Genomic DNA, 13479 nt, shown 5'->3' with positions numbered 1-13479 from the left:
ATGTGGACAGACGGAGAGAGGATAGCAGGAAGGAGTGGGGGACAGGGGGGTTAGTATGCGTCCTGGGCCGACTAAAAGGTGTAACTACTCCACCCCTTTTTTCTAAGAGTGTAGTTTGAGAGATACTTTACGGCAGGTGTTAAGAACAACATATAGCCGCCGCCGCCCTGACACTAACTTCTGCATGTGGTATGATAAAGCCTCCCCCCCCCCCCCCAAAGAAAAGAAGAAAACAACTTGCCTTAGAATTTCCCTGCGCCCTCTGTACCTTCAGCAGTGCACAGATGGCTGATAGTTTATTCTGTAGAATTTCTGCACTTCAAGGAAACGTTCTTTGTTGTGAAGTGAATTGTGAAATGAACGGTGAAAAATTCCGCTTAGAACTCTGCGGTGAAAATTTTCTCGGCTCTCGCCTTATTACCCAACCCTGCATGAGATCTCCTATGGGACACCTGTCGTACGGTGCCCCCTGTGAGGAAGGCGCCCGGGGCGGTAGTCACCCTCGCAGCCCGCTCGGAACGGCTCTGACGATAGTATGGGGCACTTCATCGCTGGGGTTATACTTCCCTACCCCATTGCATATGGAACGTTAGATGAGTGAGGTGAGAATGAGGTGACATGAGTGAAGTCGCTCTGAGAAAGATTAAGCAGCATACCCTGGCGCAATGCTGGTTCAATATTGGTCCAGCATTTAACCAGTATTACCGATGTCCAGCCAATATTTGGGTCAAGATGTGCTGCTTGGGCAGCGTGACTAACGAATTGCAGGAACAAAAGCATTGCTTGACGGTGCTGACTGATATTCAGCTCGGGACCACACCGGCGCCATCGTGTGTCAGCAGCTAAAGGGTGATGTATACTTTTTCCAGCCTGCTAAAATTGCTGTTGACACGACCGTCACTGTCGGGTAACTTTTAACTTCAGCGTGTCCCCGCGCTTTTCACATCTTCAGGGACGTCTCAAACACTGGACCTCCACGCACCTGTTCTGCGTCGCTGCTCAGCTCGATAGCGTGACGAAGTTCTCCTATATGCTTAAAGCAACGAAAGTGCATGGTTTTCATTTCATGCATGCCTCAGATGCAAGGTGGTGGCCCGCTGGTGTCTCTTCTCCTTGAGGTGCTCCGTTGGGCGACGACGAGCGGGTTCGACCTGCCAAGGCCAGCCGGTTTCTTCGCTGTGGGGCCCCACGGGCGCGTGCCGATGTAGCTCTTTTTCTCGGTATAACCCCCCACCACCATACACACACGCACGCACAAACGCCCCTCTTGCAGAGTATTATGGTAGAGGCAGAGATTGTAGACTTGCTTTTTGTAACACTATTTTCCGCTTAATATATTTAAGTATAGAAGCTTTCGTATATACTTTTCGCTTCTCGAACATCCCGCGTATCGAGAGTGTAGTATATCGAGCGTTGAGTTACGTTGAATGCGTGTAAGTGTTTATTGTTGCTGTCTCGCGTTGATTGACGTAAAGCAATTTGCCAATATAGAGGAGGAGGCTTCGAAAGAAAGCAAAATGATAACTTCGCAAAATGAAACGTTTTTGTAATAATAACTGTGAGTAGATTTATATGCACTATATAAAAGGTTTTATTTATAACATAAACTTACAAACTGGCACATAGGAATTTTTCGAGGTATTACAGGCCATTTACACGTTAGGTGTTGAAAGCTGTATGAATGCGTAGCACGCATCATACGTATACGAACTCGAATGCCTTATGTTGACGATTTTTTTAGTTTTGACGCGTGCCATCCATTGATGCAGTTTTTTTTAACTGGATTGAACTGCATTTAACTGCATAATTTTTTCACGCATGCTTTTTACACCGACTACAACTACATGATGATGATGATGATGAGAAGAAATAGGGACGTAAGTCGCGACAAAGTCGGGCTAGCTACCCCAGTATAAAGGTAGCCAGGTATACGTAGATTGGGAAGGGGGAAAAACTAAAGTAAAGCTTGGAGCGTTCAGCAGCTCAGGCTGACTGTTCCTGCCAAAATAAATAGATTTCCCCTTCCCACCCGAGACTAGAACGAAAAATCGAAGAAAAAAATCGAAGAAAAATACACCGTCCGATGTCCTACAGTTTGTGTACGGAACCAGCGCAAGGGCAGTTGATTTTCATTGTTCACAATTAATTGCTTAGTCCAGGTTTGGTTCAGGAAGGCAACTACACTCTTAAAAACGAACTTCACCACATAGCACGCTCCTAGCCAACCATCATCCCGAATGACAACGTTCTCGCCCCTGATTTGTTGAAAATGGGAGGCGGAGCCTATTTTGTGGCATTATGCACGGCACAGAATAGGCTCCGCCTCCCGTTTTCAACAAATCAGGGGCGAGAACGTTGTCATTGGGGATGATGGTTGGCTGGTGCTATGCTACACATGCTATGCCACAACGCTATGTTACAAACGTTTGTACTTTTCAACACACAAACCTCCTCGGGAACGGTAGGTCATCCGCTGTTGTTCAGTAGGCAGAGCAATTAATAAGCAAATGATAGCAGGTGAAGGCACAGCAACGCAAGCCGGATGGCGCACTTTGATGGCCGATTATAGCTCCCCCTGCGGGATATCGGCACAGACACTACTACTTGTCTGCGGATAAATTGCTGATATACGCGGGTGCCGTATAGAGGCGCGCGGCATTATGGCTTTTATCCGCATTTTATCAGCGCGGTTTCAAAGCGTTCTATCCGCAAAGAAGTATGTCGCGCGAACATCGGCGCGGATCCTCGGATATATAACTGCACCCTCGCACACCTGTATCCGTATGGGCATTGTCTATCATTTGCGACTATTCCTGTAGCTGTGACTTTCGAATGGTAAGCTGGTGGTGTGCTATAAGTGTCCAGTGGTCTGCCGATACCCACGACGTTCGGGATGCGAATATTCCGTACAGTGGCGCCGATGGTAGCCGATGGATATGCCAGTGGAGGCGAAATATGCTGCCGCCGTAGTTCAATGAACTCTGCGTCTTGTGTGCCTTAGACGCCAATCAGCAAGCCTATAGAATGGCAGCAACAACAATTATATTGTGACGATGAAGTAGAGAGGGCCTATAGTGGCAGCCTATCGCACTTGTAGTTCAAAATCACGATACAGGCAAGATGGTGGAAGAAGCCTGAGCAAAAACACAGAGACAACACGAGCCTCAGAATGTGCTCTGCCTTGAACTCTAATATTGAAATTAATTCTATTCTTTTCTATAATGTTGAAAGTAATGATAATTTTTATGCCTCTCGCACCTTAGCTGACTCTCATAAGAACCGCAGAAATGTAGAACTGCATATATGTATACCGGGAAGAAGGAACTGGTTCAGAAAAGGGGACGTCGAAGTTGTGCATTACCACGAAACGCGAAAAGGCAACCGTTGCCTCTCCTTGGAGTTCCCATTGTGCCTGAAAAAAACATCATTTCCGCTAAAGCGAAATTCAGCAACCGTAACAAAAAGCCGTATTCGAGTTTTTCGAACTTTCGAAACGACACTCCGTCGAGCCAGTGAACCGTGAACGACGATATTGGGCGGGGACTGCAAAGAACTGTAGGCAGGCGAAACAAGTGGAAAGAAAAAAGGAAGTTTGTCGTGTACGACAATGAGGATAATGGCCGCCTTTCGACAAAGAACAGTTAAGAGAAAATTCTCCCGTGTTGTAGTGATTATATTAGCCTTACATTCATTGTGACATTGCCTGTTACAAACGTCGTTATGCTTCGTGGGCAACGCATGGGAAGAAATCGCGTACAATAGATACGCCGTTAGCAAACGGGGTTGGCATGCATATGCGTAGAGAACATTTATTGGTTGCGACCAGAGTGCGTTCTTATGAAAAGCGATCCTGTCCCGTATATGTGGGCATTGTCTTGCCAGAAGCCGTGACAACATCTCATGTGGACGGATTGCTTTCTTGCTTCTGCTGAGTGCTTCTCGAGTTACTGCAATATGCTATTACGACAGTTCCTGCCTGGAATATACGGCATTCTACGACAATACGACATTTTCTTTGCGTAACTTCCGAGTCTTCCTATATGGCCTACTTGTTCTCTCGTTGTGCAGCGTGGTATAATGTTGCTCATTCAAACGTGGATAAAATAAATATTAGTTTTTTTCGTGTTTGTTTGTCTTTGTGTTCCCCATCTGGGACATAGTGTGGATGTGCTGCTGAGACATAACCACGAATAGGCATCGATTACGTTCTCTATCTATATGTGTGAATTTGGAGATATGTCTTATATCGTTTTCATATTGATGCGTATTTTTGGAGATGTTATCTTTTTGCTGCACAATTTCGTGCACTTTTCTTGTGTCCAAATACTGTATTTGGTGTTCTTTATATTAAGTTTATGCATGTATATGTGCATACCAATTGTTTATATTATTCCACTCCCCCATGTAATGTCTCTCGACCTTGGGGTATCTTGAATAAATAAATAAATAAATAAAACTGAGTAACACGGAAGCCAGTCGTACACTTGAGTATTATAAAAAAGAAAGCGTAGGGGGCTTTCGAATTGCGTCGTATTCGCATAACAGCAGTGAACGTACTCGACCCCCCCTCCCCTCCTCCTTTCCATACACAAGTTCACATCATCACACGCTCACATAGCCAACCGTCAACACCGCAGTCACAGGCGTACGCCATTTTCCGACACGTATGCGGTTGTGTTAACTGTCACAAATAGACGTGCGCGGCGCGCTTACCAGGAACCCGGGGTGACGACGGCATCCAATGGTAACCCTTCAGCATGTTATTTGGTGAAGCCCTGTGTTAACAGTGCAGGCGCCACGAAGTATGCTTACGTATTGACTCGAAGCGCATTACGTACAGAACGTTTTCTGTGATACATATCCCTCTGTCGGGATATTCATTTCAATCGTTTCATTTCATTTATTTCGTCTCACAGGGAAATGGGGGTCAGGTACAAAACGGAGGGGGTCCCTGACGAGACATCTGACCCAGTATTGAACACAGAATTCGTGAGAGAACGCGCTGTTTACCCCCGCTCGCCACGACGCTATACGATGACCATGAACATATCGATATCTGCGAGAGAACCATCTGGGTGGCTCGATGGCCTTGGACGTAGTAGCCTTTCTTGACCTCATAACTGAAAACCGGCCGCAATGCAGGATGCCACAACTATAAATATATTCATCCCAGTAAGCGCGAGACAGTTGAAGTGAGCATCGACGCGCATTTTCGTTTGGGGATGGAACTTTGTGGGACAGCAGAGTAGTGGTGGTTGCACAAAGCGACATTGCGATGCTGCATTAATTCATCGAATGCTACTCGATGTGTGTTTTACAGCTCACTGCTGTAAACAGTTACCGCTTGAGACAGACTCTAAACAGTGTACAGTTACCACTTGAGACAAGTTGACTCTCCCAGGCGCTGTCACAGCGGTGCTCCAGAGGATATGGAGCACATTCTTCTTCATTGCCCACACTACCAACCTTCCTGAACCTCACTCTCCGGGTCTCTTGGTCAGCTGGACTCTCGCCCCTTCTCTCTATCAAATATGTTTGGTCTCTTGCCGAATCCAGCCCACCACGCTCTGCGCTCCAAGTTCTTTTGACTTTTTTGGACACAATAGGACTTCGATCGTTATTGTGAAGGGGCTCATTATTTCATCGCCCACATCACCACCAGCAATGGGGTAGAGTATCGCCCCTGGTGATGAAACTTCCCATTCATGCTCTTAAAACAAAGTTGTTTGAATGTGTGTATGAGTGAGCATAAATGTAAGATTTAATAATTGGGTGTTTACGTCGCGAGACAACTGAGATCATGAGCGAGCAAAAATGTAAGAGTGAACGGAGGATGAGTGAGAGAGAGTGGCTGGTTTGTCCCTTCAGGTGACGCACCCTTGGAAGTCGCTGAGAAGGCGTGTTAGCTTAGCCCAATTGGTCGAGCCCTGGACCGGCAATCCAGAAGATATGGGTTCGAGTCCTACAGCTGGCTAACCTTTTCAGTGACTTTCATCTTTCATCGTTAATTTCTTAGGCAAATTGAGGCTTTGTATGTATCTGTCCCTTCTATGTTGTTCCAGCCTCACAACATCAGTTCTTTAAAGTTGTTGTTGTTTTTATGAAGAAGTCTCTATGACGTGGTACATTATTCGCCTAAGATAGTGAAGTCGTGGCGTTCGAGCATTAGTCATTCGTCGCTACAATATGGCTACTACTTGAGACATACTTGTCTGAAATGTACGGTACGGCATATACTGCACACCCTCACACCCAATAATGATACAGCTCCTTCAGGAGCGTCCAAACCACAATACCTGCTGTACCTTTGAATGAAGATTTCAGACAAGTGTGTCGCAAGCAGTACCTCTTCGTTATCGGTACTCGTAGCATATGTTCTATAGCCGTGTTCAGCAAGGCTTCACTGGATCTGCTGCTCTCTCTTCGCCCCAGCACAATATGCACTCTTCACGCGCTCATACTGCAAGCTCTGACACAACTCGCGGCCACTGGCCATCCTGTGACCCTTCAATGGATCCCGGGACACGTAGGCCTTCTTGGTAACACCAGCGCAGACACAATGGCGAGTCACGCAACATCTACCAGAGCTCTCCCTGCTACCCCTCTACCCCTAATGACCTCTGCCTGTTCCCTACCTCACGGAGGTGGGCAACGCCACGACTTACGCTCTGGGGGGAATGTGCGTCCTGGGCCGACTTCTAAGGGAACTGCACCGACATATGGCTGACATCGTGTGAGGACAATGGTGGTGGTGGTGGTGGTGACGTTGGTGAAAGTGCTTCATCATGTAACAGGATCCAAGCCAATAGATATCCGTCCGGCCTGACATTCTCTACTGCGATCTGTTTAAAACGATAGACGCACGCCTTTTTGCGGCACTGAAGCCTGATTCACACAGCTGCGGTTGCGGTTGCGTGTCACGTCCGCTGACAGCGAGTCCTTGCAACGGAACATCCTTCAGGATGGAACGAAGGCACACATAAGACGCCGTACGCAGCCGTAAACGCTGTAACATATGAACCAGCCTTTATGCTGTTACGTTAATTGTCACAAAAAGACGTACGCCTCGCGCTTCCACAAATCAAGAGTGATCACAGTGTCACTGGTTCGCTTCCAGCGTGTTCAGTTCTGTTTTTTTTTTTTAGACTTGTGCGGAAACGCTGAAAACCAACGAAGAAGCAATCAAGTGTGCTTGTATGAAATCTCCACGTCGTGCACAAGTCAACTGTGTGGTTCTTTCGCACACGACCTCGTTAATTACGCAGGACGTGATCCCCCTTTTTGTACTGTTACGTACGGACAGCACGTTATCGCGTAGAGAAAAGGGAACGTCCGGACGGGTTCTTGCAAAACAATTCTCCGCAAGCCTCGCGCGTGTCGGCACGCGCGGCACCCAGACGCGCTTTTCATTTATCAGTCCCTCTATACGCCCGCACTGTGCCGACAAGGAAAAAAAAATAAAAATAAAAAAGAATGCTCTTCGCACACACCGAAGTCGACGAACGTCATCGCTCGCCGAGGAATTGTGTGCCCAGCGAGGGCGCACCAATAGATCATGTCCTCCCCCCTACAGCGCCATGACGTTCATCTTCTTTCTCTTCTTCACGCGAAGAAACTCCAGTGTTGTTGGCTTTTGCGGGTAACTGCATCTCCTACGAGCACTAATATACGTTGCAGGCCTATTCGGAAAGGGGTGAATGCTTTAAAGGAGGTAAGAACTCCTATCTCCATGTATTTACTTACGGCTTTAATAGAGGTAATATTGTTCTTCTACGCTTCGTAATTCTATTTACAATTTATTGTTCACTTCTTCTCCTTCATAACTTGTGCAGCGTTAATACAAAAACGCACTCTCCCGTATTCGGGCGAGTAGACGCACCGCCGTCTAGATACCTCTATCCATCGTTACTTCGCCTGAAGAATTGTAGCACCCAATCAGACGCCAACGGGGAGGTACTCATAACGTTCTGCTTTACCCTCTTCAAGATGGACTTCGCTACATGGCACGCTCCTCGCCAACCATCATCCCGATTCCCGAATGACAACGAAGATACGCACCTATCAAATTCATCTATACAAAAGGTGTCACAGACAACACGTTGAAATCGCCGTTTGGAGCCGACACAGTCGGCGGGCTCGCTTGGTACAGTTCATAGCTCCTTTAAAAATACACTCCTTTAAGTATACACTCTTAAAAGTCAACTTCACCGCATAGCACGCATCTAGCCAACCATCATTTCGATTGATTGATTTTGAAAAGAAAAAAGAAGAAAAACATTTCAAATAAAATCGTTCTTCCTCTGATTTGTTGGAAACGGGCACCGCATGCCTTTTTTGTGACACTTATGCAGTTCATAATTGCCACAAAAATGGCGTACACCTCCCGTTTCCAGCAAATCAGGGGACAGAGCGATGTCATTCGAGATTACGGTTGGCTAGGAGCGTGCTATGCGGTGAAGTTCATTTTTAAGCGTGTACATGACATTCTCGGGTAAACATAAACAGGCCCCCGCCACAACTACCGGTACCACGAAGACTTCCGGTACTCCCGCGACTAAGGACGCTCGGAACCAACTGCCATAAAGAATTCTATCTTTCGCTTTCCTGGTTTATTGAAAACGGAAGGTGTACGCCTTTTCGTGGCAATTTGAATTGCCACAAAAAGACGTGTATGACCCTCTCTCTCCTCAAATCAGAAGCGATAACAGTATCAATCGGCACAGTGGTTGGCGCAGAGCGTGTTTGCTGTGAAACCGGATGTCGTTTGGGCACCAAGCCGGAAGCGGTGAAAACGACGTGTATATACATATACCCCCAGCGCGACTGCTTCTTTTGCAGAAAAATACACTTCGATTCGTGCTCTTCCTCCACATTTACAGACTGGGAGAAGCCTTATAAACACACCGCAGGGACTCTTCTTTCATTCTTCGCGTGTGTTCTTGCTGAAACGGTGAAATAATGTTTCGATGTCGTCTCGGAAAACGTCAGGGAGGACCTAACAGACGATTTTGCACTTTTGCATTGCATTAATGTTGTAATGGAATTATCGCTTGGTGCGCATCCTGCTGTTCAGTGTTGTGGTATGGCAGTGTTATTATCTACCGAGCCGTGTGCGTGCTGTTTTTAGCGACATGTTTTTGTCGAAGAGGATAGTGCGCCTCGCACTCTTAAGAATGATCTTCACCACATAGCACACTCCTATACAACCATCATCCCGAGTCAGATCGTTTCCCCCCCCCCCCTGATCTGCTGAAAACAAGGGGGGCGTACACCATTTTTGTGGCATTACGCAGTTCATATAATTGCCACAAAAACGGCGTACGCCCCCCTCGTTTTCGTCAAATCAAGGGAGAGAACGTTGTCATTCAGGATTATGGTTGGCTAGTGAGCGCGCTATGCGGTGAAGCCCTGTTGTTAGAGTGTGGGCCGACTTCGCTTGCACTCCTAGAAATGAACTTCACCGCATACCACGCCCCCACCCAACCATCATCTCGAATGATATCGTTATCTGTCGTTGTTGAAAACGAGAGGCGTACGCCTTTTTGTGACACATATGTGGTTCACAATTGTCACAAAACTGGCGTACGCCTCCTGTTTTCAACAAATTTGGGGCAGATAACTATGTAGTTGGAGATTATGGTTGGCTATGAGCGTGCTATGCGGTGACGTTCATTTTTAAGAGTGTGGAACGGCGCCGACAATTGCCTTTGCTAAAGAGTCTAAAGAAAAGTAAAGCAAAAAAAAAAAAAGAAAAAAAAAACAGAGGGACAGCACAGCAGGTGCCACCAGTCCGGACGAACCATCGTCCATCGTGTAATATGCATCATACAGCCGCAATCATCGGTGTTCGCACGAAATATCTTACATTTCCTTCTACAGTCTCAGAAAAAGGGGCGTGAAAAGGTGGTAACTTCTATAGTTACCACCTATAGGTCAACATAGCGTCTGATAAAGGGTGTAAAAGGGTGGTAAAAACAATTATCATATATCCAAATTACTACAAAAAGGCGCACGCCCCCCTCGCTCACCGAATCAGAAGCGGTAACCCTATCAGTCGTAGATAGCAGCTAGAACTTTGCAAACTTTTAGGCACAACATACACGACAACTATTACCTCCTAAAAGGTGCAACTGCTCCACCCTTTTTTCTAAGAGTGTATTTTTGCACTTCCAGCAAATATGGAGACGCTTAGTCGTATGGACGCTTCTTATATAGAACCTCAGCCCGTCCAATTCCGTTCAGCCATTCCACCAAGTCCGAGCTGGGTACTCTGCTTTCGGTTCGTTCCCCCTGCACGCAACAACATCATCGTACTCAATGTCCCTTTCCCGTATCTCAACCTCCCTTATCGAACACGTCCAACGAAAAAGGGCGGAAAATACCGGTGAGCATTCGCAATGCCGGCGAGGTATACGTAATGATACCGTCCAGGAGATGGATCATTAAATACCGTAGAGGTCTCCTTGAGGTCAACAGCACAGTCGAAGCGTGGGCTTTAAAGAAGGTCGTTTCGGGTTCTCCGGCCTGCATGTACACGCTGGCCGCGTACGAAATCCATTTCCATTGCGATAAGCTGGATTCATCTGAACTACTCCGCGCGTTGTTTTGATCCTGAGACCACCCCGTATTCCTTTCACTCTTGCGGCATGCTCTCCTTTATGACCTGAGTGCGCTTTCGTTATTGTGTTGCGGCTCGACAACACAGTCGGCAACTTTTTGGTGCGTCTGTACGATAATTACGGCAGTACATACAAAAACAACCGGAACAACGACATTAAATCGTTAAACAAAATGACTGCGTCTTTCAGCATTGCTAGAAATGCATTTAAATGCGGTATAGCTTTATAGGGCCATCGCTGCCGGTAAATTTTTGGTCACGTGATGACTGTCACGTGGTCCTCATAAAGCTATGGACGGACCTACACGTGGGTTGGTCCCATCAAGTGAAGAGCCAGGGACTATGTCTCTTACGTAACACTTTATACACTCACACACGCAAATCAGGAGTGAAATTCACATGATATTAAATGCACTGTCTGGTTGACTCTGGACGTACTGTGCATGCAGCGTAGTTCTGTCTTTAGAGTGCATTCACAACTTTCACAATTATTTTATCCCCGAGGACTCCGAAGGGCAATATAGTATTAGCGGTAGCTGCATGCATAACTGGCTGCAATCAGACGTTAACTCAACGCGCCACATCACGACGCAGAGCGGCGTGTGGTGTGCATAAACTGTTGACAACTGTCGGACGGGGGATATGTGGTTGGAACGGTTAGCGTGCCCCCCACCACGCCGGCCAGATAACTCTAAAGGTGGGTTCTACCCCCTCCTCCTTCTCTCAGGGGAAGGTTGAGCGATAAGGGTGGAATCTCTCTCTCTCTCTTTTCACCCGAATAGAGCGTTTCTCCTCCCCTCCTCCATCTCTGCCTACCTGTCTGCACCCACGTAGACGCCATCCTGGGCGGGGACACCGGGGAGATATAAACGTGGCTGCGACAGCCGTATTTGGTACCCGCTTCCGAACGCAACACTGTTTCGTCGATCGGTGTCACAGTCCCAAATTTTTTTTTTTTTTAGTGTTGGCAGTGTCAGCAACAAGTTTTTAGTGCGCTTTAAGACTTTAGTGCACTTTCGCACGTACTATATTGTTGCTGGAGATCTGATCTAATGTAACCCATTGGGGAAACTATTGTCTATACTATCAAACAGTTAACTATGTGTGTTCACTATGTGCTATTGGGACCCAGGGATCACTGCCGTTTTTACTACCAGCACTTCCTGCCGTGTTCTGGCTCTGCCCAGAGGGATCCCTCGAGCTTGGACCCAAGCAGCACAGCATCTCTGCCCAATATTGCACCAATATTGGCAATATTGGCAGCATATTGTGCTGCTTGGGTCGTGGTAGCTTTGGCAATGCATTGGGCACGCGCTCGCTGCGCGAGCAGGAAACGCTGCCATAGCTATTGAAGCGGACCGATGTGGCCTTGTGTTTGCTCTGCTTCCGTTTTCACACATTATCAATAACGCGCCACGTATTAGTTCAACAGAGCGACATATTTATGAGTAACATTATATTATGGCGCCAGTCGTTGGTGCTGCCTTTTTTTATTCTGCTTCCTTGACTCAAACTTCCTTGAATTTTAAGCTGTACGATATTGCGATCGGTAAATTTTCGGCTGCCCAGACACCTGTATCTTTCTCAGTCTTCATTTGAAATGAACGGTTGAGAACAGATAATGATAATTCATTATCCGTCATCATTCGTTATCGTAAACAGATGAGGATAACGTTTCACAAAGGTCTACGACCAAGGAGGTATGCTATTTAGCGACATATGTGGAAAAGTTATTACACGCTAGAAAATTTACCACATATTTGACGTCCTTTGCGTGTTTTTTTACTAGTGTGAAATAAATAATAATCTTTGCGTGTATACACCATGCATCCTTTCACGCATGCCGCACTTGAACTCTTGTTTGCATGACACCCAATTTTAGATATTACAAATGTACAGTGAAACGTCCAGGATACTATATGGGACTGTGCTCTTCAGCATGTTACTGCTTTTTCGAGCACAACAAAAAACACAAAAGAAAAGAGAGAGAGAGAAAGAGCTAAGTTACATCTACTGGTGATGTTATGCTCAGTGGGATAGTAATACTGCTCTTGACTGACATCAAATCTTAATGAACTTTCGTGCATACGCGCCCGAGTCGACTGAGAAGGTTAATATTAAAGGGGCACAACAGTGGATTTTTTTTTTCTTTGGGAGTGGAAGATATCGTTACCTTGATACCAACACAAAAGGAACAGCTGTCGTCTTTCCTTATTTGCGAGCGAAAGAAACAGCTATTTACGCTTTCCCTATTTCCCTCTCCCCCACCTTTTGCCCTTTCCTTTTCTCCTCTCCCTCTCCTCCCCAGGGCGCAGCAATGCGGAGTGGCGCAACCACCTGAATTGATCTCCTCAAATGATCTCACGCGATGATTGGACGAATAATCGTTTGAGGAGACCAATGAGAGCCCGCCTTGCATTGTCGGCCTCCCTGCGAAGAAGAGGAAGAGGGAAAGCGTAAGTTGCTGTTTCTTTCGCTCATATACATCACTAAAGACGCGATCTCAGTTGTTTCGCGACGTAAACACCCAATTATTATTACTAAAGACGCAAACCGTTCTTTTCGTGTTGGTCTAAACGTAACGGCAACTTTAGTGCCCCTTTAATGAACCCCTTGCAATGTTTCCTTCGTGTTTCTCTGTGCCCGCGCACTCATGCTTCAATTAAAGCTGGAGAAAGTGTTCACCACGTCAGCGTGAATGTTCCTCGGAATATAGATTCAAAATCCGATATGTATATAAACCTATGGGCGCAGCGCAAGCAGGGAGCACTCTGCATGCAGAGTCGCAGTGTAACCAGATTTCGATGCCGCCGGTGATACGGAGCATAAATTACGCTTTAATTACCCGCGTTATTCCAGTG

At 46.6% G+C, this 13479-nt stretch overlaps 1 protein-coding gene across 2 annotated transcripts in view; it reads left to right on the top strand.

Moving 5' to 3' along the window:
• LOC135368295 (uncharacterized) overlaps positions 1-13479 on the top strand; it is an 82735-nt gene that overhangs the window by 30371 nt on the left and 38885 nt on the right. Inside the window, exon 2 of one of the 2 annotated variants that reach the window (XM_064601477.1) lies at positions 12927-13074. The exons of the other annotated variant lie outside the window; for it this stretch is intronic. The gene's annotated coding sequence lies outside the window, so the exon portion shown is untranslated. The remainder of the gene's footprint in view (positions 1-12926; positions 13075-13479) is intronic. 2 annotated transcript variants of the gene reach the window in all.

This window comes from Ornithodoros turicata, chromosome 9 (genome assembly GCF_037126465.1).
Source record: "Ornithodoros turicata isolate Travis chromosome 9, ASM3712646v1, whole genome shotgun sequence".
NCBI classification, from domain to species: domain Eukaryota; kingdom Metazoa; phylum Arthropoda; class Arachnida; order Ixodida; family Argasidae; genus Ornithodoros; species Ornithodoros turicata.
Note: the sequence above shows the minus strand (reverse complement) of the source record. Positions and strands in the feature narration are given on the sequence as shown.